The 26,812-nt window shown below is 44.1% G+C and overlaps 1 protein-coding gene and 1 long non-coding RNA gene across 5 annotated transcripts in view; one reads left to right on the top strand and one right to left on the bottom strand.

Moving 5' to 3' along the window:
- The window catches only part of LOC144792254 (uncharacterized), a 31,592-nt gene extending 15,950 nt beyond the window's left edge, over positions 1–15,642 (top strand). The window contains exon 3 of the long non-coding RNA XR_013602524.1: positions 15,554–15,642. This is a non-coding gene — a long non-coding RNA (uncharacterized LOC144792254). The remainder of the gene's footprint in view (positions 1–15,553) is intronic.
- EMID1 (EMI domain containing 1) overlaps positions 1–26,812 on the bottom strand; it is a 543,734-nt gene that overhangs the window by 209,366 nt on the left and 307,556 nt on the right. The window lies entirely within an intron of this gene.

Below are 26,812 nucleotides of genomic sequence, written 5' to 3'. Positions count from 1 at the left end.
TTAATAAAACGTCCAGAAAAGGCGTTAGATGACCAGTACCTGCAGCTGCTCCTACCCTTCCGAATTAGTCTAAGAACGATAACATTTAGGAGGAGGAGGGTATTGTGACACACGACGTGGCCAGCAGTGGGTAGGGAAAAAAGAAGCCAATCAGGAACCAGGAAGAACGCAGGCGCGGAGGCCAGTGAAGAGGGGGGGGGGGGGGGTCAGGGTGTTTGGAAGTGGAACAGAGCCGGAGGCCGCCAAATCCCTGCCAGGGACCGCCACGCAAATATGTATCCATCCTCAGAGGATTATTATATTAAGAATATATATTGGCGTGGTGGCCCCTGGGGTTTGACGGCCCTGTGCAGGTGCACATCTTGCACATGCCTCAGGTCGCCCCTGGCAGGGGGAGCCAAGCCAGAGCTGAGCCAGGGGTCTCGCTTGGCTCTAAAAGCCCTGAAAATATTTGGCATGTAAGTCAGGTGACAAACGTCATGTTAAAATATGATAAAGTTGCTTCAAAATTTAAAAAAAGACAGGTGTATTCTTTAACATGCATATGCGTTTCAGTACTTCTGGTTATATCACTACATTTAGAAGTATTTTAAACATGATCGTTTTTTAACATTCACTTAGAAGCATTTATGCCCTCTGCCTCCTTCTATAAAATGCCATTAGTGACCAAGGGGCAAGTCAGCTGTCATGGGTACCTTATATAGGTGTTGTAGATTTTTAATTCAGAAGGAGGAACCCTATAGTCTCAATAGGTTTTTGTATAGTTTACATCCTGAAACACGTATTTGAAGGTTCCCTGAAATGTGAAGGTGAAAGAAAAAGGGGTCTAGGTGAACACAAATATTTGCCTATGATCACACCATTTTATCAGGTGGAGAAACCGTGATTTCTTGTCTTACACTGTACAATTCAGCCACTAGATGGGTATCTGTTTCTCTGTTTTACATCAAAGGTTTTTAATCAGAGATTTGTCTTTATTTCTTGGCGTATGTGATGACAACCTGAGTGCCAGGGACCAGCCACATGAAAGCTTGCTGATTTTGCGCTGGCGTAGTCAAGAGGTAGTCAAGAGGACCTCGAGCTGAGCCAGAAATCTGGCTCAAGTCTGGGTCGAGCTTTCACTGGCTTGCTCCCCTCTACGGTATGGTGAATCATGCCTCAATTGCAGAGTTCTAAGGGGCTAGGTGCTCCATGAGGACTTTGTTCCCATACTTTTTAGTTCAACAAAAACAGTGCCCGTACATTTTGTTAAAAGACAACCACCAGGACAGTTAATTCAGACAATTGAGATGCCTCAGCTGAAATGGAAGGTGGTGGGGGAGTCTCCTGTGCTGTGAAGCAAAGGGAGGGACAGAGAGGTAAACAAGAAACAAGGCTCCTTGACAGTTTGTCTTAAGACTGAACAACATGTAAATGTGTGCAATTGGTTAATTCTAAATCTAAATGTTTTGCTTGTAACCCAGGATTCGCTTTAATTGATGGAGTCACTTGAAGTTTCGAGATGACAAAAGATGTCATCTTTTTGAGAAGTATTGTAAGGGTGTTACTAGCTGAGATGCAGACTGTGTGCTATTAATGGACACATAAAAAAGGTTTGCTCTAGATACAGTTTAATTGCATGTTACTAAAATCTATATTTTGAAAGCACTTGTTTTTCTTAAACCTAAATCGTTTTGCACATTTTGCAGCAGCCTATCTTATACTGTGTGTAATGCAAGTTTAAAATAATGACTTACATATTCATAGTGCTCTCTTTTTCTGGCTGGGACCAAGTAGCACTAAAAATACGCAAGTCGCTATTCTCCACTGCACCAACAGGGATTACATATGTGGCTCCCTGGTTACACTCACAGAAATCAGCAATGATCACATTAAGCAACAGAGGTTTGAAAGGATGTAATAGTGCATTTCTAACTGATTCGTTTAACTTGCATGTGGTTTTCATTTACATTATTTTCTATGCAGTTACCTGAAAATGAAAGCCCACCAAAGTAGTTACCCGATACGTTGTTCTTTTAAGCCACGCCTTTGACCCCACCCACACGTTCACTGACCCCACCCCAAGTGCACTGAGGATCATAGTTCCCATGATTTTTTCAATGCACTTCGACCACCGCTCCTTTGCCCATCCCCCCACCTCAAACGACTCTGCACGGATAAAACAATAACATTATATCACCCTCATACACATTTGGCCTACAGGTTACTATGGATCGCCTCCCCCTTCTTAACGCACAGCAGAGAAAAACCAAAAACCAACGCAGCCAAACTATACTGGACATTGTTTGTCCATAGAGAGATGGGTGGACGAGCCTGCATCGACAAACCCACATGCGCATACACAAATGTCTGCAAGGAAAAGTGATCAGGGATGAAGTAACTGGCAGACATGACCTAACCAACAACCGCATAACACAACAACCTCAGCCAGACTGTTTCTGAATGTTTGACTTCACAAGTACTTTGATGACACTGCCTAAAACACAGCACATGGAGAACTTGGCGAGGCTAGAGGTTGACTCAACTCGTACTGCCCTCCAAATTTCTCTTAAAAACCACTTTCAAATACCAATAACACAAAGCTCCACTAGCGCAAAGTAAACAAGAATAGATACTTCGTCAGAACAGCGTTACCTAAAATAATTCAAACTAATTGCAGGTTCCACACATTGCATTGATCAAAACCGGTGAGAGAGATTCTACAAGTCAGCTCTCAACAGCACTCTATTGCAATTCTATCTTGAACAGCAACAACATGGGGACAGGCTACAGAACCTTAATGGACCAGGAGACTGCTGAAAACATACTTCTCCTTTGGGCTGAAAATTAATCTAGTAAGAGCTGTGTGGCTCTTTCTCCGCCATCTGACAGAGGAGGAAGGGTAGCTTTCATCTCCTATTCCAATCAGTAAGCTATCCACCCACTGGTGGCATTAGCAAAAGTCTACCAAAGGTGACCTTAAGGAGGCTATAAATCAATGGCCTCATTTACCATATTTTGACGCACAGCAGTGCAGCACGCCTTCCTGCTGCACTGCTGTGCCACAAAATAAAAGGGCAGGAATGCACCATATCTACAAGATACGGCGCATTCCTGTCCTTCTCCCCTGTGCACAATCAGCAGCCCTGCGCCAACACAGACACCCATGCGCCATGGTGCACGGATGCCTGCATTGTAGGGATGATTGTTGTTGTGCAGGAAGGGACACCTTTCTGCACAAAAACAATCTCTATTAGCGTTTTGCTCCTTCTATCTGTGTTGTAGATTGCAGCATACATAGAAAGAGCAAATAAAAAGGCGTATATAAAAGTATTTCTCCTCATTGCACAACTCCTACGCTTCCCCTGTGGAGGCCTAGCGTTCTGGCACATTCAAAGGTTTCCGACAGTTTGTAAATCTGGGATTGCGTCAGGTTCCATGAATGCTGCGTGAGAACCCCCACAGCAACACCATTGGAACACCCTTTTCACACACAGTAATGCGTTAAAGGGGCTCATATTTACAAGGCCATAAAAAGTCATGAGGGTGGCTTTGCGTGGCCTTGTAAATATTAGCAGGCACACTGCGCCATGACGGGGCATCTAAAAAAGTGACGCACTGGCAGCACAATGGGCTTGTAAGTGAGGCCGTAAGCCTCCAGCCTATGTTGTAGAAGATGCAACTTATTTTCAAGCTTTGCCACGACAAGGCATCCTATTTTGATTCGCAATAAATTAAAGAATTATTTTAATCGTCAGAATAGTGAAGACAAAACTATTAAACTCCCAAAATATTGTGACCAAAATACAAATTATTAGTACATTGTGAAAGGTAGGTATTTATTTAGAGAAGTGTAGATTTACTATTCTTAACACAACTACGTACTAACTTTTGACCATGTGAACTAATTTGCATGAGACCTGTTAATCTACTTATTCAGCTACGTTTTAGTATACCAAGTTTTGTGAAGACCTGCCCACGGGGGGGGGGGGGGTTTAGGGGGTTAAGGGTGGAGATGGGGCTGGTGAAATAACACGTGATTTCCTCTACTTCCTGTTTTGCATAATTTATGCTTCACTCTTAGTCTTAAAGATATATATATATTCACAGAAAAAAAACATAGGTTTCAGGGGTGTTATAGTTAGCTGGCCATTTCACTCGTACAAAACCATAGAAATTCCTCCGTTATAGTTAGTTCTGCTAACTATAACTCGCATGCCCGCAATGCACTGCTGATGATGTCACATATTGCATCATTCATGACATGGTCAGTGACATCACTGATGACGTCTCAAATGACATCACTAATGACATCACTGATGATATCATCCAGTGAATGTGGTTTAGTTTGAAATTTAAATATGTATTATATATAGACCAATCTGTATTGAAGATTGAGTGGATATATTACTGTCTGGATGGAGTATTTAGTAGCTGTCTCACAGTCTGTTTAAGTGAGTATTTAAAAGTGTCTCACTTAATACATGGATTAGTAACTAAACTATGTGAATGTGTGCATCACTGTCTCTGTTGTTGTATAACATGCTGCATCAGTTGGTCACTAACTACATGAGTCTGTATATTAGTTATTGATTAGTTTGGTGAGTATTTGTATGGGACACTGGGTTTGTGTGTAGTTGGATGGGGTGTGTGTAACTCTGTACATAGATGTGTGAGTGGTTGATTGACTAGGTGTATAGGTTTAAGAGTGCATGTGGAAACAGTTTTTTGGGTGACTGAGTGTATTTATTTGTGTATTGGTGAGCGAATATATGTTTTAGTTGTACATCTTCAACAAAGTAAAAAAATAAAAGACATTGTATGTGAGAGTTGGTGTGTATAAATAAGTATATGTAAGAGTCAGTGATTGTGAGAGTAACTATATGAGTGAGTGTATAATTGTAATGGTGATTTTTTAACATATTAACAATGAGTTACTATGTGTTTGAATAAATTAGGTGTTGTTGGATATTTGTGTAAGTGAGTAAATGTAAGTGTGAATCAATTTTTTCATGAGAGAGTAGGATGACTGCATAATCGACTAAGATGACTGCTGATGTGCGAATGTCTATATGTGTGTATAAGTGCATTTTGATAGTGTTCTATTAATTAGTGACTGCATGTATAAATGATTCTGTTGTTGAATGGGTAGTAGTGTGTGTAGACTTAGGAATCAGTGAGTGGGTATGTAGTAAATGGTATTAGTGTGTCAATGGTTTCAAATATGGTACTCTGTATTTTACAGTGAGTGATGAAAGGTTGTACTAGTGTATGGTGAGGTGTATCAGATTGTCACATGGATGATGTCATCAGTGATATCATTTGAGATGTCAGCAGTGACATCACTGACCATGTCATGAATGATGCAATATGTGACATCATCAGCAGTGCATTGCGGGCGCGCGAGTCATACTTAGCAGAACTAACTATAACGGAGGAACTTCTATGGTTTTGTACGAGTGAAATGGCCAGCTAACTATAACACCCCTGAAACCTATGGTTTTTTTCTGTGAATTTCTAAGGTTTTTTAAATGCTAATTTCTAACTATAACGTCTCTGAAACTTATGGTTTTTCAGTGAATTTCAAAGCTTTTTTAAATGCTAATTTCTAACTATAACGTCTCTGAAACCTATGATTTTTTCAGTGAATTTCAAAGGTTTTTTAAATGCAAATTTTTAAGTGTGATAGTAGTTATACCTATTTTTTTGTACTGATTTTCTAGTTTTTAACTGTTTATTTATAAATATTTTATTATTAAATAACATTATATATTTTTACTGAAAATGGCAAAAAAATGTTTTACAAATTCAAACTGAAATATTGATAAATGTTTTGTTTTCATTTTTTATTTTAATATATTTATATTCTTTTATTTAAAAAAAATCCCAATTTTTTTTCTGAGTCGCGCACTCAAAGCGTACACATTACGGTGGGTGCGCGGATTCTAGCTGCCATTTTAGAAAAGTCGTGAAGGATCCGCGTACGGTGTGCGACGGCTGGGTGTTTTTCAGTTACATCATTTACATTTAATATTATGTGATGTGTGCGATTGGTATGTGACCAATCCACGACTCCTGCTCCTGCGCATTTGCGACACATGCGCATTAAGATATGAGATGCTTGCGCGGTGGCGGGTCCCGCGTGACATCATATACGTGCTGGGGCGCGCCTGGTGCGAGACTCCCGCAAAAAAAATATGTTCCAAAATGATATGTATGTGTCTTTAATATACAAATTAGGGCAAGAGATGATCTAAGATATTCATAAAAATAATATATTTGTACTTATAATAAACATATTATTTTTAAATATATTTTCGCGAAGTCTGGTGCGTGCATCGTGAGCGCAGAGAACCAGGTCATCAGAGCTGCTGTAGAGCCAGAGAAACCAGGTCAGCAGAGTCGTTGTAGAGCCAGAGAACCAGGTCAGCAGAGCTGCTCTAGAGCCTAAGAAGCAGGTCAGCAGAGCTGCTCTAGAACCAGAGACCCAGGTCAGCAGAGCAGCTCTAGAGCCAGAGACCCAGGTCAGCAGAGCTGCTCTAAAGGCCAAGTACCAGGCCAGCAGAGCTGCTGAAGAGCAAGAGAAACCAGGTCAGCAGAGCTGCTTTAGAGGGAGAGAACCAGGTCAGCAGAACTGCTTTAGAGCCAGAGAACCGGGTCAGCAGAGCTGCTCTAGAGCCAGAGAACCAGGTTGGCAGAGCTGCTTTAGAGTCATAGAACCAGGTCAGCAGAGCTGCTCTAGAGGCAGAGAACCAGGTCAGCAGAACTGCTTTAGAGCCAGAGAACCAGATCAGCAGAGCTGCTTTGGAGCCAAAGAAACCAGGTCAGCAGAGCTGCTTTAGAGGGAGAGAACCAGGTCAGCAGAGCTGCTTTAGAGCCAGAGAACCAGGTCAGCAGAGCTGCTCTAGAGCCAGAGAACCAGGTCAGCAGAGCTGCTCCAGAGCCAGAGAAACCAGGTCAGCAGAGCTGCTTTAGAGCCAGAGAACCAGGTCAGCGGAGCTGCTCTAGAGCCAGAGAAAACAGGTCAGCAGAGCTGCTTTAGAGGGAGAGAACCAGGTAAGCAGAGCTGCTTTAGAGCCAGAGAACCAGGTCAGCAGAGCTGCTCTAGAGCCAGAGAACCAGGTCAGCAGAGCTGCTTTAGAGCCATAGAACCATGTCAGCAGAGCTGCTCTAGAGGCAGAGAACCAGGTCAACAGAGCTGATTTAGAGGGAGAGAACCAGGTCAGCAGAGCTGCTCTAGAGCCAGAGAACCAGGTGAGCAGAGCTGCTTTAGAGCCATAGAACCAGGTCATCAGGGTCTACCTGCCGGTAATAGATACCATCAGTACAGCTATTACGCAAGTCTGTAACACGATACTTAGGTCAGGGACATATCCGAACATCCTAAAGAACACTCTCTTAAAACCGCTCCTCAAAAAAAACGGTCTAGATAAGGAGCTGCTGAAGAATTACAGACCTATTGCCAGTCTGCCATTTCTAGCCAAAGTGCTCGAAAAGGCAATGAACGTCCAGTTGTCTGACTACCTTGAGAAAAATAATTTGCTGGATGACACGCAGTTCGGGTTTCGCAAACTCCACGGCACCGAGACGTCCCTAATTAAGGCGGCTGATGATATCCAAACCATCAGAGACCATGGAGGGACTGCTGTCCTCATAATGCTGGACCTATCAGCGGCTTTCGACACGGTCAATCATTCCATTCTGATTGACCGTGTCGGAAATCTGGGCATTCGATCTAGCGCTAAAGACCTGCTTGCTTCGTTTCTGTCCAGCCGTACACAAGCAGTGACGCTGGGGCCTTTTAAGTCGCCAGAACTTGCCCTACCCTGTGGTGTTCCTCAAGGCTCATCTCTAAGTCCGACACAATTCAATATCTATATGTCGGACTTAGCAAGAGTTATTAAATCTTACCAGATGAGCCTTACCTCCTATGCCGATGACACCCAGCTGGTGCTTGCTATTAACAACGATGGAGAACAGGTAGCGGCACGTTTCCAAGAAGGTATGTCAGCAATCACAGACTGGATGAAGACCAACTGCCTCAGGTTGAACTCTGAGAAGACGGAGGTAGTCATCTTCGGGAAGATCTCCCCACAATGGTCAGCAATGTGGTGGCCTTCATCCTTGGGAGCCTTACCAGTGCCAGCAGCAAGGGTCAGAAATCTGGGAATAGTCTTTGATGAGAAGCTCAATTTTGTGGCACACGCTAATCAAACTGCGGCAAATGCTCATCACAAACTCAGGCTTATACGAAAAATCATCCCATTTCTCTCGGAAAGCGCTGGTAAAACAGTGGTGAGCACTCTTGTGCTCTCTTCTTTAGATTATTGTAACGGCTTATTTGCCAATGCACAAAACCGGGTAATCTCCAAACTGCAAATGATTCAAAATGCGGCAGCAAGAGTATTATCCAGGACCCCCAAATTTAAATCGATCAGTCACACTATTAGAAATTACCACTGGCTAACAATTAACAACCGGATTAAATTTAAATCACTCTGTCTGACCTTCAAGGCTATCCATAACCAAGGGCCAAAGTTTCTCCGAGAACAGCTTGCTACTTATTGTCCGTCAAGACAACTCAGATCAATGTCACTGCACCAATTTGCAGTACCCCGCACCAGGACGGTTACCTGGGGAGACAAACGTTTTACGGTGACGGCAGCCAGACTCTGGAACTCGCTTCCGTTAATAATTAGATCGAGTTAATCTCTTCTCCAGTTCAGGAAACTGCTGAAGACGTGGTTGTTTAACCAGTAATGAGTCCTTTTAGCAACATACAGCCACCCTTAGAGATCCTAACTGTAATCTTAGCGCCAAGACGCCTACGGGCATACGTACGCGCTTTACAAATTGTAATAATAAATAAATAAATAAATAAATAAATAAATCAGAGCTGCTTTAGAGCCAGAGAACTAGGCCAGCAGAGCTGCTCTAGAGCATAAGAACCAGATCAGCAGAGCTGCTCTAGAGCCAGAGAACCAGGTCAGCAGAGCTGCTTTAGAGCCCTAGAACCAGGTCAGCAGAGCTACATTAGAGCAAGAGAACTAGGTCAGCAGAGGTGCTTTAGAGTCAGAGAACTAGGTCAGTAGGGCTGCTCTAGAGCCAGAGAACCAGGTCAGCAGAACTGCTTTAGAGCCATAGAACCGGGTCAGCAGATCTGCTTTAGAGCCAGAGAACCAGGTCAGCAGAGCTGTTGTAGAGCCAGAGAACCAGGTCAGCAGAGCTGCTCTAGATCCTAAGAACTAGGTCCGCAGAGCTGCTCTAGAGCCAGAGAGCCAGGTCAGCAGAGCTGCTCTAGCTGACACTGACTGACTGACACTGACTGACTGACTGACTGACTGACACTGACTGACTGACACTGACTGACTTACACTGACACTGATTGACTGACTGACTGACACTGATTGACACACTGATTGACTGACACTGATTGACTGACACTGACTGACACTGACACTGACTGACTGACACTGATTGACTGACACTGACTGACACTGACTGACTTACTAACACTGACTAACACTGACTGACTGACACTGACACTGACTAACACTGACTGGCTGACACTGACTGACTGACCCTGACTGACACTGACTGACACTTACTGACTAACACTGACTGACATGACTGACACTGACTAACACTGACTGACATGACTGACTGACACTGACTGGCTGACACTGACTGGCTGACACTTACTGACTGACACTGACTAACACTGACTGACACTGACTGACACTGACACTGACAGACTGACTGACACTGACTGCCTGACACTGAATGACACTGACTGACTGACTGACACTGACTGACTGACAATGACTGACTGACAATGACTGACTGACACTGATTGACATTGTCTGACTGACTGACTGACACTGGCTGACTGACACTGACTGACAGATACTGACTGACAGATACTGACTGACACTGACTGATAGACTGACACTGACTGAAACTGACTGACTGAAACTGACTGACTGACACTGACTGACATGACTGACACTGACTGACTGACACTGACTGACACTGCCTAACATTAGGTCTTACCTTTCATAACGTTAAAGCCATTTGCTTTGCTATACAATACTATTAGCAAAGCAAATGGCTTTAACTTAATCAAAGGCGAGACCTATTGCATTTTCAATGCTTGTTTCCTTTGGTGGGTCCCAGATGTGCATCCATAGCAAATCAGTAGGCATCCCGGAAGACTTGGTACTGTGGCACCAGGTGAGAGATTAGATTGTGTTGTGGAATTTAACAGTAGGTAGTGGATTCGGAGAAGCAATACAGCTCCCTGGAGGTCATTGTGGATCTGCCAGGTGACCTTTAAAACAGAAAAAAGTTAATATTTGTTGTTCCCCTATACAAAGTTGGGGTACTATTTAGGGGTTCTCTCCGATTAGGATATCTGCTAGTCCTGCAAGACGGAATGCAGTGACCCTGAACATATATTTTATGGCGGTAAGTGGCTGACCCCTTACTGGGACCATATTGCTGCCAGCTGAGTGAAATGTTTGATGTTTTTCATTACATTAGATTTCCCCAGGATTATTCTTGGTCCACATGAAGCCCTGAGTTCGCCCCTGCATTCAGAACCGGACACAGCCCTCCTTGATCTTTTATTGGTGATTACAATAAAAGTCGTTCTCATTGACTGGAAATCTGCGCATCATGTCTCATTTCAAACATGGTGGGCCTGGGTTACTTACCTTTTTAAGTACACATTACCGGCAGATGCAGCTTATGGAAGACCCCAAGATATCAAAGATTAGTTCATTCAGCAAATCTGCTCAGTTGCTTGTTTCCCATTGATACAGGGCTTTCTAATTTATTTGATATCATGTATCACAATGTCTTTGATCGCTGTGCTTATGTCTATACCTTTATACCAATCCTGTGCTTATCCTACTGTATTATTCTTGGCTTCTTTGCAAAAAGTCTAATACATCATTTTGGGGGAAATATTTGCAGCAGAACTGAAACAGCCTTCTCCTGGAGGTTAATCATTGGTGTGGGGGGAGGAATACCCCAAAGCTTCGATACCTCTTGTGCAGTTCCTGTTTATGGATCCTCTGTGCCAGTTCATGTGCTCCTTGCTTTCTGGTCTTCCCAGGATCCACCCCCTAATCATCTACTTGACCACATATGCTAAAGCCTACCCATCAGCACTAGATTTAAGCTAGTGTTGTCCATCAAGTGTCTACCTTTTGAACAGCTGGTTAGGGTACTCGTTCCACAGAGGGTACATGTGAAAACAGCGAACCGGCCTGTGGCCAGAGAGGGCTCTCTTCCGTCTTGAGTATCTCCCCAGTCCCCAATCTTTAATCTTGTTGATAGCTGCTACAATGGTAGAGTCCATTTTGTCTAAATGCACTCCACCTCAACTTCTTGGTTTGGTACCAGGGGCCAGATGTACGACCTGCTAAATAGCACCTCGCAAATTGCGTCGCATTTGCAACTCACAATTTGCGAGGCGCTATTTGGCATGTACAACAGTGTGTTTAACACTGTTTGCGATTCCCAATGGGGTCGCAAATTGCGAGGCTCATGAATATTAATGAGCCTCTCGCAATTTGCGAGCCCATTGGGAATGACTAAGTAAAATGATTGCTTGTGAACAGATTCTAGTAAAAGAACATATATAGCTCTTTTTTTTCATGGGCAGGGATACAACATGGAGTACTCTTGGAAAATATACCACACAATCAACCTTGTGAAACTGCCAGCAAAAGAAAGTGTTGACTCCTTAGATTCTGTCCCTCAAGGAGTTCCACCAATCATCCACACCGTGGGTGATGATTGCCCATCTTGGTCTAAGGCATTTTTAATAGTCAATATGTTAATCACAATGGATGTTACACGTTTCGGTGCGATTGTAACCTGTTGCAGCCATGTTTTCTTGCTTACATCAATTTAGCATGCGAAATGTGCATTTTTCTAATCCTCAGATCATGCCTTGCGCCCTGACACTCAAGACATAACATTTGCAAAAGAGTTTCCCCCAATAAAACAATTTGCTTTATAGTCAGTCAGCCAAGAAGACTTTATTTGGCCCACATTTAGGCCATAAAAGTGAAATAAAAAAAGCATTTCACAAATATAACATCATAATATACAATGCACATAATAAAACACTCATTCTCCAAAAATCACATCATAAAATGCAATAACTGGAAGAAACACTACATGAATAAAACAATATTATACGTCAAACGTCATGATTAAAAACACAATATAAAAGCACCATCGGAGGCCCTAAGGGGAAACCTGGATTAAAATCAACAAACCTAAAAATCCTACTATATACAAGAGGGGAATCATTATACAGAGGCTTATCTATCTCTGACCCTCAGGGAAGACATACAATGTTTCCCATAGCCACGCATATCTCCATATTCTCCAACCTTTGCAAATGTACAAAAGTCTCCTTATGAGATTCAGTATTGAAGGAGCGAGTGCAGAAAGCTTTTCCTGTCTTAGGAATACAAACTACAACATATGATAAAGTGCATTGTGCTTTGTTGTGAAGTATTATTGGATGGACACCTCAATAATAACAAACCCCAGGCGACCTTCCTCAGAACAGCAACAAGAAGATGCAATGAATTAAAATGTATTCTACACAAGTAGAACTTGATTGCCATTATGAAACCAGGAAAGACAGGCTCCCAGCCAAATGTCAATTAATCAAATTGTAGTTGACGCTTGCAGACAATTTATCGAATTCCATCTGGTGGAGTCTGCTCTCCCTGGGAAAGGCTCCTTCTTTTTAATTTATTTATTTATTTATTTCATTTGTAGAGCGCCTGGTTACACCAACGGTGTGTCCCCGCGCTGAGACATATCTAAGTGCGCATAAGTGTGTTTTACCCGGTCCTTAGTTCGTGCCGACCTCGGCTTTTGCGAACAGCCATGTCTTCAGCTGCTTGCGGAATGGGCCTTCATTAGGCTCTATTCTTAAGGTAATTGGCATGGTGTTCCAGCTTTTCGCTGCCAAGTACCTAAAAGAACGAGCCCCCATACGGGCCTTGAATATTCTTGGGATGCTTACTAATGCCATGTCCCTGGATCTCAGGTTTCGTCCTGGGGTATATTTAGTCAGCAATGGTTGCAGGTATTTTGGGCTTTTATATGGGAGGATGCGGTGGCAGTAGCACAGTGCCTTGAACATGGTTCTCTTCTCCACTGGCAGCCAGTGTAAGGTGGATAGGGCTTTCTTCGAGTCAGCTCTCCTTGGAAGGCTGAGAACTAGACGTGCCGCAGCGTTTTGCACGCTCTGCAGTTTGGCAAGGCCTTTTTTGGATGCGCCCAAATACAGCACATTACCATAGTCTAATTGTGAGGTAATTACTGCGTGCACTAGGGGTTTCCTGGCTTTAGATGGAAGCAGATCTATGATTTTTCTCAGTGTTCTCATGGCGCCATAACACTTCCCCACTACCTTCCGATTCTGATTGTCGAAAGACAGTTTGGAGTCGAACCAGATTCCAAGGTTTTTTACCCCTGATTTTGGGTGCGGGACTTGTCCGAGTACTTCTGGCCACCAAGCAGATGACCAGATGGAGGGTGCTTTCCCCACCACCAATACCTCTGTCTTACTCCCATTTAATTTGAGGTAGTGGTTCGACATCCAGTCGGCTACCTCCTCTAAGCATTTGGTAAAGCGGGTAGCTGCCTGAGCTTTGTTCTGGGATAACAGTACAATGAGCTGTGTGTCATCTGCGTAGGATACTATTGACACCTCATGCTTCTCTACACATTCTGCTAGTGGTCCCACATACAGATAGAACAGGGTGGGACTCAGAATTGATCCCTGAGGGACCCCTTGGGGCAGAGGGTAGCTATCAGACCGCAGCTTTCCTTGGGTGACTTGGAAGCTACGTTCGTCCAGGAACGAGGTTAGCCACTTCAGAGCGTTGTTCCTGATGCCACATGCCGCAAGTCTTTGAAGTAACAAGGGGTACGACACGGTATCAAATGCCGCGCTTAGATCCAACAAGATCAGCGCGGCTGTTTGTCCCTCGTCAGCATGTTATAGCCCTTAGATACAAATTCGCTGGGTTACTGGCCAAATGCAGCCGGCCCAGGTCAGTGAATTCCATCCTGATGTAACTAAGCCAAGGTATAGCATATGCACTGTCCAGAGAAAGAAGGCAATCGTTCATTACATCTCTCTGTAATTGCGCTTTCGTGTTTCCCCAGATCCTGAACCGCAATAAGAGGGGTTTTGGCTTTATCTTATCCCACAAGGGTGCCAGGCCCAGGCCCAGCTCTGAAAGACACATAGAGGCAGAGGTAGATTGTGAAACAGCCAGTAGTCTATGCAATAACTTATTTTCTACCTGCTGCAATGGCCCCAGACGTTTATAATCACACACTCCTGCTCCATACCTCGCCACAGAGATAAAAAAAAAGCTGATAAACCACCTTCCAATAACTGACACTGTCCTTCAATCGGGCAGCCTTACCCAGATCTTCCTAAGCAGCCCTTCTCAACTCTGATTTCCTGTCCTCCAGGGTAGCTTTGTAGGACAGACGCGCATCCACAATTTCTTCTCTGAGGAGGGGTGTTTTGGATAGGACTAATTTCAGCCTTTTGTGGGCCGTAGTCCATGCATGATTGAACCAAACAAGTGGGGTAATGATTTAGCTGTTCTGTTGCACCTCAGTCCTTTATCGACTGCCGCACAGAGGGCACAAGTGCATCTGTGATGGATTTAGGGGATTCCTCCGCCAAGGTCAGAATTGAGAAAGGATTCTAATTTACCAAGTTGGTAATGAAGGGCCCCTTATTTAAAGACTCCCATTTAATTTTTAAACCTATGTTATGAGAGTTACGTAGTGGTATGGTCTCCCGGCTACCTTCATTACTCCCAGGTGCAAATTGAGGGCCAATGTCAAAGGGTTATGGTCGCTTATACAAGAGGCATCAACCTCATAACCCAATAAAAAAATCATCAAGGTCCACGGATAGGATAAAAAAAAGTCTATCTCACTTCAACTAGTGGCTCCCGAAAAAGTGAGGAGCAGCAAATGCCCATCCATCCTAAATTCTTTTGCAAATACAAGACTCCTAGATGCCATAATCCTATCCGCAGAGTCCCCAACTTGTGAGTGTTGGAAATGCAGAATAACCACCCCTCCCCCCCATCCTTATCCTTAGCCCCATAGGGGGTAGGGTTGGTTATCACCACATAACTTGATGTTAAAATCACCTGCCCATACTATGAGCATCTCCTGATTATAATCGTCCATAATGGTTTCTAGGGTGGTCTCCAAGCCCTCAGTTACCTCTGTTACCCTTGGGTCAAATGCATTATTATACAGATTTATCAAGTCAAATGAGTAGGGCTCTGTAACAAAATCATCTGAAAATGAGTTGAACAGCTAATGCTACTACATGAAATGCCTGTCAGCTTAACAGAAATCAAAATAGCTAAGGCCCCCTTAGCTCACCTCGAACTAGATGGGGAAGCTGCGGTACAAACAGTATCGTATCCATCGACACTAAACTCACCCAAGGATCATGGTTCCTGCAGTAAAATAATGTCTGCTTTATCTATTTCAGAGATCCAGTCCGGATTTGCAAGCTTGTTGTGAAGTCCAGCAATGTTCCTTGACAGGAGCCTAAGCCCCTGCCTTCCAGCCCCAATACAGTACTGCCCAGGAGGGCTATAGAAGCCCCTAGGAATCGGTCATCGAAGGCCCCTCCATTTTCAAAAAACACTAGAGCCCCTGAACCCATTATGTTCTTGTGAGATCCTAACTGCATGATACCTCCCGGCTATGAGAGTCAGTCCAGATCTTCTGAAAAAACAAGTGATTTGAACATTAAACTCTTGAATTATTGGCCTAGCATCTCAGGGGTTGGTAGCTCAGTATCCCTTTGATTCTCCTATTTAGGGTGTTCCCTATTCTAAAGCAGATGTCCCCTCATCTTTCCTTTTTCTCTCTTCTTTTCCTCCTTTTCTTCTCCTCGTTTTTTTCTTCTGTCTTTTCTTTCTTTGCCCTGCTCTATCTTCTTTGTGCGATCTTACTTACCAAGCAATACGATTACTGTAAGGTCTTAACATGGTTTATGCTGACGTCCTTATCTATTCTCCTTACTTAGATATGTATTATTTTGTGAATCAATTTTTTAACTTATAACATATGTCAATTACTATTCATAGATTGGACTTTCTTCACTTCAATAATGAACTGTTCATACTCCTGGTTGACACTGTCTATTAATTCTTGACAGGAATGTGTCCTTATCGTTATAACTTTTTGTCCGTGACTTATTATATATTGTATTGTGCTATGCTGTATTGCAGTGTTTTTTTATGAACCTTTCATTTCTCTTATTCAAAACAATAAAGATATTTGAACACCAAAAACAAAAAAAAACTCTTGAATCATCGGACCTGGCTGGCAGAAACTCCTTTGTGCAGGTATAGGGGAAAAGTCTTTGGTAGGAAAAACAAATATCCCAATGGTAGCACATCGGTGGATCCCAGTCCCGGTGTTGAGAATAAAGGACCTTCAGCAAGGATTCTACCAAATTGGGTGACTTGAAGTTGATAAGGTGGGCCCCAGAAGTTTCCTTCTTACCTGGCTCGGTACAGGGCATTCTTCTGAGCCTTAAGATTTACTTGGAATAGTCTATCGGTCAGCCAGATTTGCTCCAGACGCATTGGATTACATTGTTTTTCAATGCAGAGTAGACTTCTCTGACTTGTGGTTCCACGACTGGGACATATTGAGGACTAGAACATAGGGCGTACACTCTGGAGGAAGTTGAGGAAAAGGATTAACAGTAGGATGCCTCATAAGTTCAGAGCGCCACTTGTATTGCTCTACAAGCTTTTCTGTTCTCACTGCACAACCCTGAGGCACAGTCTCCCTTCCTGCGGGCTTACTCCTGGTCCCCAATCTTTGGTTTTGCAGATCAGTACTTCACAGTCCAAAATCATCAAGTACATGCTAGAAATTAGGCAACGGGGGAGTCGTTGGGGTGGGGGGGAGGGGGGGGGGGTTTAGCACAGGGGTGTGTGACGCCTGAAAAGTAAGATTCCATTTCTCCAGCTCTTTATTAATATTCTGAAGCCAAGCAAAAATCGGGTTCAATAAGGCTGTCATGGAAACCATGACACAAGTACTCAGGGCCACTGCTAACACGTGGGCTCCATCCCTGACCCTCCTTACCTTGGTGCCCGGGCTTGTCAGTTGAGTTGATGGAGCGGGACACTGTCTCTTTGGTTTTACCCCTCCCTCAGTTCTCTTCCTCTTTCCTGTCTTAATGTCATTAAAATGAGTTTGGGGTTGAGATTCTCCCCATTGAAGAATTCTGACAGGCCCACCTACCGATGCACTAACTCTGGGGGTATCAGCACAAGATGTACCTCCCTTAGATTCCGGCATACACACGGTCAAGTTTGCATTAACAGGAGATGGAACGGGCAAAAGCTGCATGTGGGGGGTGGGGGGGCGCAGTGAGGGAAAGATATCGCTCTGCCAACTCAATCTCTTTGCTAATTACTCCAACCGACAGGGGAGAGTACCTAAAGAGGACGGCCACCAAGCCGTATTTCAAAAGGAATTATAGGAACCAAAAAGCAGACCTTCAGTTTTTTCTGAGTTACGCTTCAAGCTATTTTTTTGCATCCAACCCACAATTTTGGACAAACAATCCTTGAACTTGGAGGCTACGACATCAACATCAGAGGAGATGGCTATCACAATCTGTGTGTCATCTGCATAAGACACAACGGCAAATCTGTAAGATCTAATAAGTTTTTCTGGAGGAATGACATAGATGTTGAAGAGTGTGGGCGAAAATGAGTACCACTGAGGAATCACACAGGTCAAAGTGAAGGAACCGGAATTAAACTCACCAAAGATCATGCTATGATTCCTATTTTCAAGAAAAGGAACTAAGAATGGCTAGGGCTGTGCCTCTGACCCCGATCCCCTCTAGCAGACTGATTAACAGTGAATGATTCTCTGTATCAAAGCAAAGATGTTGATAAGCATCAGCACATTCCTGCTACCTGAGTCCACCTGTCGCCAAACCTCCTCATATAGCGCTGGCTAGACCCGGAGGTATCAGAGCGCTTTACATGAACATCAGATCATAGTTACAGGATACATCATTACAAAGTTTACACAGTTATTAGAGCATGGCAACATAGTTACTTGTAAGGTCAAGATAAACAATAAGCACAAATACGTAAGGGGAAAGCAGGCAAGGGGAAAGATTCAGGGGAGGGGGGGAAGGAGCTGGGGAAGTAAACAGGTAATGAAGGCAGGAAAGAGGAGGGGAGGGTGAAGGACATCGCATGGAAAGAGGAGGGGAAGGGCGACGGGGACTCAAACCGGTAGACGAGTCAAAGCAACGTCCAAAGTCCAGTAAGCAGTGATCCCAGGGGAAGTGGTATCGCTTCCCTATCTCTGTTGCGGGAGGCTCCCTTTACGCAGTGGACTCTCTCAGAGGGGTCTCTGAGACTCCAAGGCCTACATACTGGATCCTTCCCCAAAAAGGGGAGAGGGAGTGCTTTGGCAAGGGGTGCCAATCCAGACCTCAGCTGTGAGTGGCTCCCTAGGCACAGTGGACTCTCACAGCGGTTACGCTGAGACTCCAGAGTATAAATATTGGATCTTTCCCCAACAAGGGGAGAAGGAGTGCTTAGTCAAAGGGCACAAAGGACAGGGGCTAGGCAGACTAGCAGGCAAGGTGAGAGATTCAGGGGAGAGTGGATAGGACCTAGGAGCTGGGGAGGTAGACAAAGGGAGAAAGAGTACTAAATGGGAACATATTTAATTAATGAATTATTATATGGCGCTGGCTAGACCCGATGGAATCAGAGCGCTTTACAAGAGGGACGATAATGTGGCAAATTACATCAGTTAAAAAAAATAACTTAAAGAACATAGGGGACAAGGTGAATGGAGCAGGAAGGGTAAGGGGATAGGGTAAAGGCGTAGGAGGAAAACAGGACATAGAGACGAGGGGAAAATCTGCCCAAGGTCCGGCTGGGTAGGTGACGTCAGGGAGGGGGAGTCCACAACCCATCTCCTCTTTAGCTATATGGTAGCTCTACCGGGCATCAGCAAATCGCTAGGTCTCCACAGTCTGGGGTAAGTTCTGCAGGCTCCAAGTCCTGATGTGTAGGCAAGTTAGGGGATAGGTTCAAGGTCTGGTCACTGTCCAATTGTTGTCCCAGGGAAGTAAAACAATGTGTAGGGGACCAAAATAACAAATCCAGCGTGCACACACCATCACACGCACAGACATGCACAAGCACCCACCAATGAAAGCACACACTCTCCAATGCGCACTGGCGCAGACAGACAAGCACATAGCCAGGAGTGCAGATTAGGTACAATGGAACGACCTTAACCCATGTTGAGAATAATCCAAGATGCTCTGAGTCTCAATGAAAGTCATGAGGTTGGCATTGAGAGCTTTCTCCAGTATTTTAGCTGGTCTATAATTTTTCGTATCTCCGGGATCTAAAGTAGGCTTTTACAGCACAGTATGCCTTTTTCCATTCTGCTGGAAAATGACCAGATGTTAGGACTCTATTGAGCAGTATAGTAAGATGTTTGCCCACCGTTTTACATAAAAAAATGAAGGACCTAAGGTGGACAAGAATCCAGCAAAGATCCTGATTTTGTAGTCCCAAGAAGACTCAAAGTCCTGTCCTCAGAAAGAGGAGGGAAATGGTCCAAAAGAGCCTGGCCAGGTTCAACATCAGCTAAAGGCTCTTGAAAAAAGGGAATGGAAGCAGGAGTTACACATGACCAAGGCTCTTTAGATAAAGAAAATAATTTGTCATAAATCACTGACACCTTAGTCTGGAATTATTCTGCAAGCCTATTGCAGACCTCTTGTGTAGGTTGAAAGGTTTAGGTTTTGTTATAGCTGGTAAGGGAGGTAACTGTCCTAAACAGTTCTCTGCTAGGATCTTTAGCTGAGCAGATTGTATCCATAAAATACCAGCATATCTCAGCTGCGGACAGGATTTTATATATCCATCTAATGCAGTTTTATACTGCGCTTTTTTCTCATCACTGTAATCAATTCTCCACTATATTTCAAAGATCCTACATTTTTGCTTTATCTTTTTCAGCTCTGCAGTATACCAGGGGGCAGCAGGGGATTACCTGAAATAATCGAAAGTTTTAGTAGGTGCAAGCTTCAAGGCTGCTTCATCCAGCTAATTAGTGGCAACCATCAATTCTTCCATCTAGTACTGGACACTGTTGGTTTAATAATTGATCTAGGTCTGCACTGTCAACTTTCCGCCACAGACGCGGCTGTATGGTTTTGGAAAGATTGGATTCACTATGGCTCTTATTAGGAACTGATATGGTAAAACAGACTGCATTATGATCCGTCCGGATGCAATCCTTAGGAGGAATAAAGCATAAAACAGTACCTTATATGCTAGAGAAATACCCAACCCACCCTCTTCCTGTCGCTGACAGGTGCAGGCCGGGCTTGGCCCGGATGCGTCCCGTGCTGCGGGAGATCTGACAGTGCTTTCAAGCGCTTGGGGTTCCTCCCCAGGACCCTCAGGCAGTGTGCCTCATGGCGCTATAGAATGTGGTGCTTAGAGTCCCCAGAAGCGGTGTTTCTGCTGTTGCATTATAGTTCCTCGTGAACACCATCGGCTAACTCTCATGAGGCTAGCTTGGCACTGTTTGTTCTCTTGGCAAAAATGTGGTAATGTGATTGGAATTAAGAGCTGTGTGTTTAGTAAGGTATATACTTGGGTCCAGCTGTCTCTCGAGAAGCATAGCTCATTTGTTGATCTGTCGGAAATCTCCTTGTCAGTTATTTCTGTGAATCAGAAATTACTCATTTTGAAATGACCACTTCACAGATTCAACAGACATGTGAGAGAGTTTTTTGAGACACCTTTTTAGGTTTCGCCTGGCGTCCACTGCGCAGCAGTGTTCGCACAGGCGAAATCTTTTGTTTAGCAGTACAGGGCTTTGTCCCGCCTGTCTCTTCCATTGGCTAGCTCCATAAATGGAGGCTAGCCATTGGAAGAGAGATCTGTCCGTTATTCTCCGAGCAGATTCGTGGGCGTTCCAGAGAATTTTTCTCATCCCGCCCCTTTTTGAACGTCATGCGGCGGTGGGCGGTTGTTTATTTTTTTTTTCTTCAAAGGTTTTTTTTGTCATTCCTCCAGGCCGACCGCCGCCGGAAGAAGTCCAGGTGAGTGCTTTGTTTTTTTTTTCTTGCTTTCTGCCTTTTGATTGTGCTCGTTCCCGCCCCCCCCTCCCGCTGTCCGTGTGCCCGTCCCCGCCCCCCCTCCTGCTGTCCGTGTGCCCGTTCCCACTCCCCTCCCGCTGTCCGTGTCTCCGGCCCTTACTTGTAAATGCTTGTCTTCCGTTGCGGCCTGCGCCACTGTACTTCTCTCTCCTGGTCGCAACCATTACACCCTTTCTAGGAGTCTTTTATCAATAGACTGTTTTGCAGCCGTTCATTCAGGCTTCGTTTGTCACTGTCGCTTCGTGGAGTTCTTAATGAAGCCAGCATGAATTGAGAACAACTTGTGCACACATTTCACATTTTTGATTTATTCTAAACAGCCTGTACCACAACCACCAAATAAAAATTCTAGAAAGCGTTAAATAAATAAAAGTAATCTTCCGCTGGGGAAGAAAATTCCGTTTAACTCGAACCCGACGCCATTTTGGAATGGGATCGTCACTATTATTATTAGGCAACGAGTAGTCCCCCGTCTATGTCCAAAAGTCTGTTTCCTCTTAGGCTGCACTTAGAAGTGGGCTAAGTTGAAGACGAACTTCGCGGCCGCCGGTTCTGGTCAGTATCTACACCCCCTACCCTAACCCGTGTGCTGGTCTCTGCCCCTGCCAACAACTTCATTGGTGCTCCGAATCCGCCGCATCTTTGGGGATCCTCCTCTCACCCTGGTATTTTTTTATTTAATGCGATTTTCTATAGCGCGAACTTTACCCGAAGGTGTCAGAGCGCTTTACGTAACATGATATAAGATATACATAAGATGGTATGAACCTGCGCAGACTCGACTTGTAGTGTCTGAGGCTTCCAGAGAGTTTCTGTTAAACTGAGTGGACGCCATTTTTTTTTAACACTGTGTGTTTATCTGGTGAGCCAGTGAGACAAATGATTTACTGCAGTGCCTGCAGCTTGATTTAATGGTTGCAGATTGCTGTCTAGACTCATGGACGTCGTGTGCAGTGCGTGTATGTGAACGCGGCAGTTCACCAGCCAGGTAAGAATAACAATTGATAGCTGCCGGGCCAAGGCCCATTTGTTAACTTGTATTTTGTTCAGTTAGGGTCACATGGACTGATGCCACGATGCATCTTTGAAAGACCTGTAAACGGGAGGGGAGGTTGTCCACAGACCTGAAGTGTAGGGGGCATATTGTCCCAGTACTATGAAAGTATGGGACTCTGTGCAGCGTGGCGCCATGCTGTTCAGGGGCACGTCAATGCATTTAAATTAAATCATTTTTCACTGTTTGCCTCCCTCCCTGACATGCATCCGTGTATAACCCCTGCAATGGTTACTTTGGTTACAGGTTGAGAATTCTATACACACACAGGGAACCACGTGGCTGTAATAAGTCGGCTTGGTTCCTTCCTGCTAACTTACTTGATACTAAATGCCAGTAAGGTTGATGCCCATCCGCAACTTTGTTTGCACATGCCAGGCTTTGTATATATGTCGTTTAACCCCTTTAGAGCTTGTAAACAAACCTCCCCAGTGCTGCGCTGTCCATTATCCAGTGCTGAACTGGACGTCCAACGGTCGTGCGCAGCACTGGGGAGGTAGTGGCCGTGACGACCGTTGGCCGACGGCAGCAATTAAGGGGTTTGAAAGGATGTATTGTTTATTTAGGCCACGGTTGTTCATTGTTATCCCGAGTCTTTAATGTTATGTGGAAGAAAGGACGGGTTTTCAGTGCCTTCAGACCTGACAAATATGATTGTGTGTGTTTGTGCCCGTTGTACCTGCCAGTGCCTCTGCAGGAGACCTCACCGTCCGCATCAGGGCTGGCCTGGCACACACCAGGCCTTCACTGCACCGTCGGTGGATGGTGTGGGTTGTGATTTTAAGAACAGGGGTCAGAAGTTGAATTAGTTTTTCCACAGAAGTTTGTTTAATGCATCGACACTCCTTCCAACTGGAGTGATGGTTGCAAAAGACAGCAATGATGGCACAAGAGGAGTAAAGACAAAGTGGGGTTGCTGCCGTCTGGGTTAGATGCTACCGAAGTACCCACAATTAAAATTACACAGAGTAAGAATATTAAAATAGTGAAGAACTCATCAGCAGGCAGCAGAAACAAAACTGCTGTGGTTTGACGACAGGCCTTGTGCACACAAGAGCACGTGGCACCAGCATTAGAGGCATGGCTCAGTGGTGCGGGGTGATGGTGCATTGCACCCATGTGGGGTGGGGGAAGGGAGAGGGCAGGCGAGGAGACTGTACCGCATATGTGTGTGCCAGACACAGCCCCAGCCCTCCCTCCCTCGGGTGTGAGGGACCAATAGATCAATCTTTGAATAGACAATTCAGTGAATGAATGAAGGAATGAACCCCGTCGATCCAAGCGAAACGCCTCTTGGGCCGTCCGTGCATGCCACGTCACCCCACCACTCCCCACCATTGTTTGCGCCCCCAGTGCTCTTGGATTTGCTCTCATTCACATAGCGCCTCATGCACCAGTCTAGCGCCTCCTGCCCACGGTGTGAGGAGCGCACTTTCAGAGTCATGCCTCCTTTTACCACAGAAGCCCCAAAGGAAGGTTGTGGTAGTGTGCGGTGTTCACCTGCCTCGCAGTGTGACGCTGTGACACGTTTTAAAATGAACCCCTCAAGGGTGGACTTTCTCATACTCTTGTCACACTATACTACTCTCTACAACTATAATAACTCTATAATACTCACTCTACTACTCCCATCACCAGCACTCCCTACTACTGTACTACTCATTCTCTAATACTCACTCTCTACTACTCTACCATCAAATAACTATAATACTCACTCTCTACTACTAACCCTACTACAACTCTTTACTACTCACAATTAAAAACATTAAGTTATTGTCATTATCAATTACATGCCTTTTACTCACTAGATTTCTACAACAACATATACAAGAAAATCTGTCATGAGCAATGACAAAAGCTCTAACTTTTACAAAAGCGAAACCGTTGCATTGTAAATGCTTGTTTTGGTGTGTCGACACCCTCTACGAACATAGAGACTACTAGAATATATATGGCTAATCCTGCTTATTCTTCTTTAAGCACACGGTGGTGACTCCTAGCTACATGGAGCACTTCTAAAAAATGCTATAAAAAATCAAGTCCACAGGTAACCCTAGATAAAGAGCAAATCTAACTGCCATGCTATTCCCAGACTGCCAGAAATCACAGGCCAGAACACTTGCTTGCAGTGAGAAACACCAACCACAGGTTCTATCCATGTACAGGATCAAGGTTAAGACAGTTCTAGGGATATCATAGAATGGCAACTAATTACCGATTGCAAGGTCAAAGACCACAGCTTAGAGATTGAAACAGAAAAAGACAGGTCAGAGTTAAAAGAAAAACATCAGCAAATAATGACCAATATGGGTCAGCGAACATAGGAAGGAGACTTGAGGAGACCGAAGAGCGCCATTCCTTTTGATGTCCACCCACACCTTATCAGCTAACCCTTGCTGGACAGTAAGGATTTGAAGTGGGGAAAGGGGAGTGTGGAAAATGCTATCATTCCAATAACAAGATCAGAAAATGCTATTTTTTTTACAATTTTGTGTAGTGCGATCCCAGCCTTCTGCATTGCAAAATTTTACATGAGCACAAGGACAGGTGAACTTTTTTTTTTTTTAACGTGTTGTAGATTAAGATTTGCCCACAATCACAGGATGTTGAGCCGCCACTGGGACTTGAACCTGGTTCCCTAGAAGTGGGCCAGCCAACAAATTAACAGAGAGAGACGAACTAGAACCGAACCAAGAGCCTGCTCTGCACTGCTTAATTTATTTTAAAAAATAAGCTCCGGGGCCCTCGTCAAGAGGCCACCGCAGTTTGCAACACATGTTGCCACTGTACTTACTCAACTGCTCGAGGCCGCCAAAGCTTTAAGAATGGCTTGGGTGGCAGGTATTAGTCGTTTCGAATGTAGTTTGAATTAACAAGCAACTGTTTTCCTTCTCATCTTTAAATTACACAAACAGCGCAACCATGAGGCAGCTGTCATAAATGCAGGTTCCAGCAATTAAGTGTGGGTGCCGAGCCCCGGAAATGGCTGGCTCAAATTAAACACTGCACCTCTCGTTCTAAGAGCCTATGCATGATCTTAGCCTTGAAAACAATTGGCATGTAAATCATGCATCAAGCATCATACAAACATATGTCAAATCTTTTCAAAATTAAAAAAAAATGTACTTCTTTAATACACAGAAGAAAGTGTTTCAGTTTAGTACAGCAGGTTATTATTAAACAAGAACTAGGAACCATTCCAGCTCCCCAGCCCTGATGATAACTAATTTCATTAGTGAATTAAGAGACAAGTCAGTTTTATCTGTTTCCTAAAAGTGTGCTAGTTTCTTTTTTTACATGGAGCAACATTATAGTCCATTAAATCAAACACAATATGCTTTTGTACAATGCCTATTCTGAAAGCACATATTCAAGGGTACTGTCATGTGTTAAGAAAATGGAGGCTCAGTGAAATAAAATATTTGCCTAGGATCACACAATTTGGTCAAGCGAGGAAACCAGGATTGATCCTAGTTTTTTTGTTTCACATTATGCATCAGCCACTAAAGCTGAATTGTTTATGCTTTGTATTTAATTATTGGCATATGTGGGCAGAGGTGGATGGCAGGCAGATGTCACATTAAAGTTTGGCTTGCGTTGTGCTCGAGGGTCCGAGAAGGTCTAAGAGGGCCTCGAGCTGAGCCAGAGCCAGGCATCTGACTCGAGCCTGCCTCAAGCTTTCAATGGTTGCGTTCCCCAGTTCCAAAGTCAAACTCTCTGGCCGTAACAACCTTCTCGAACGGGCAGCGAGTGCAACCGGTCCATTTGCTTGGCCCAGGGACAGCTTAAGGATTTTGGGGGCCATCTTAAGGATTTTGGGGACCCTTTGCCAAACGAATTTTGCGGGCCCCAGCTTTGAACCTTTGATCCAATTTTAGCTCTTTCATGCTCTCTTTGGTCAGGTTACTGATAGTGCACAGACATACTAGTCCAAATTCTAAAGGTGTTTACATCTAAGAGTCAGGGACAGAGATGTGTGTTTCCAATATTGTAACAACAGCAGCTCACTGAAATTACTGCAAATTATTATTATTATTATTATTATTCAAAGTTTTATATAGCGCGAACAAGATCTTTGCAGATATCAGAGCGCTTTACAGAGACAGGGGTAGGGGCAACAGGAGGGTGATTAATACACTATTGGGTACAATATAGTAGCATAATAGGATAACAATCATGTACAGATATGATATCAGTAAACAATCAAGTGACTAATAATACAAAACGGTGCAGAATCTTTGATCCAGCAACAATAGAGATCAGGTGAGCTTAGGCCATAAGGATGGCTTTTACCTCTTACTTAAAACTTGCAGGAAACAAGGGGTAGGGGCAACAAGAAGGTGGTTAGACCAACTATTGGGTACAATATAGTAGTCGGTAGTAAGTGAAATAGCATAATGGTATTATACTTGTACAGGACTGATATCCTAACAGACAATCAGGTAAACCAGTACTACAGCAACTGTGCAAAAGTCTCTGTTCCAGCAACAATAGAGTTCAGGTGAACT

This window comes from Lissotriton helveticus, chromosome 11, assembly GCF_964261635.1.
Source record: "Lissotriton helveticus chromosome 11, aLisHel1.1, whole genome shotgun sequence".
NCBI classification, from domain to species: Eukaryota; Metazoa; Chordata; class Amphibia; order Caudata; family Salamandridae; genus Lissotriton; species Lissotriton helveticus.
This window is presented reverse-complemented; position numbering and strand designations above follow the sequence as displayed.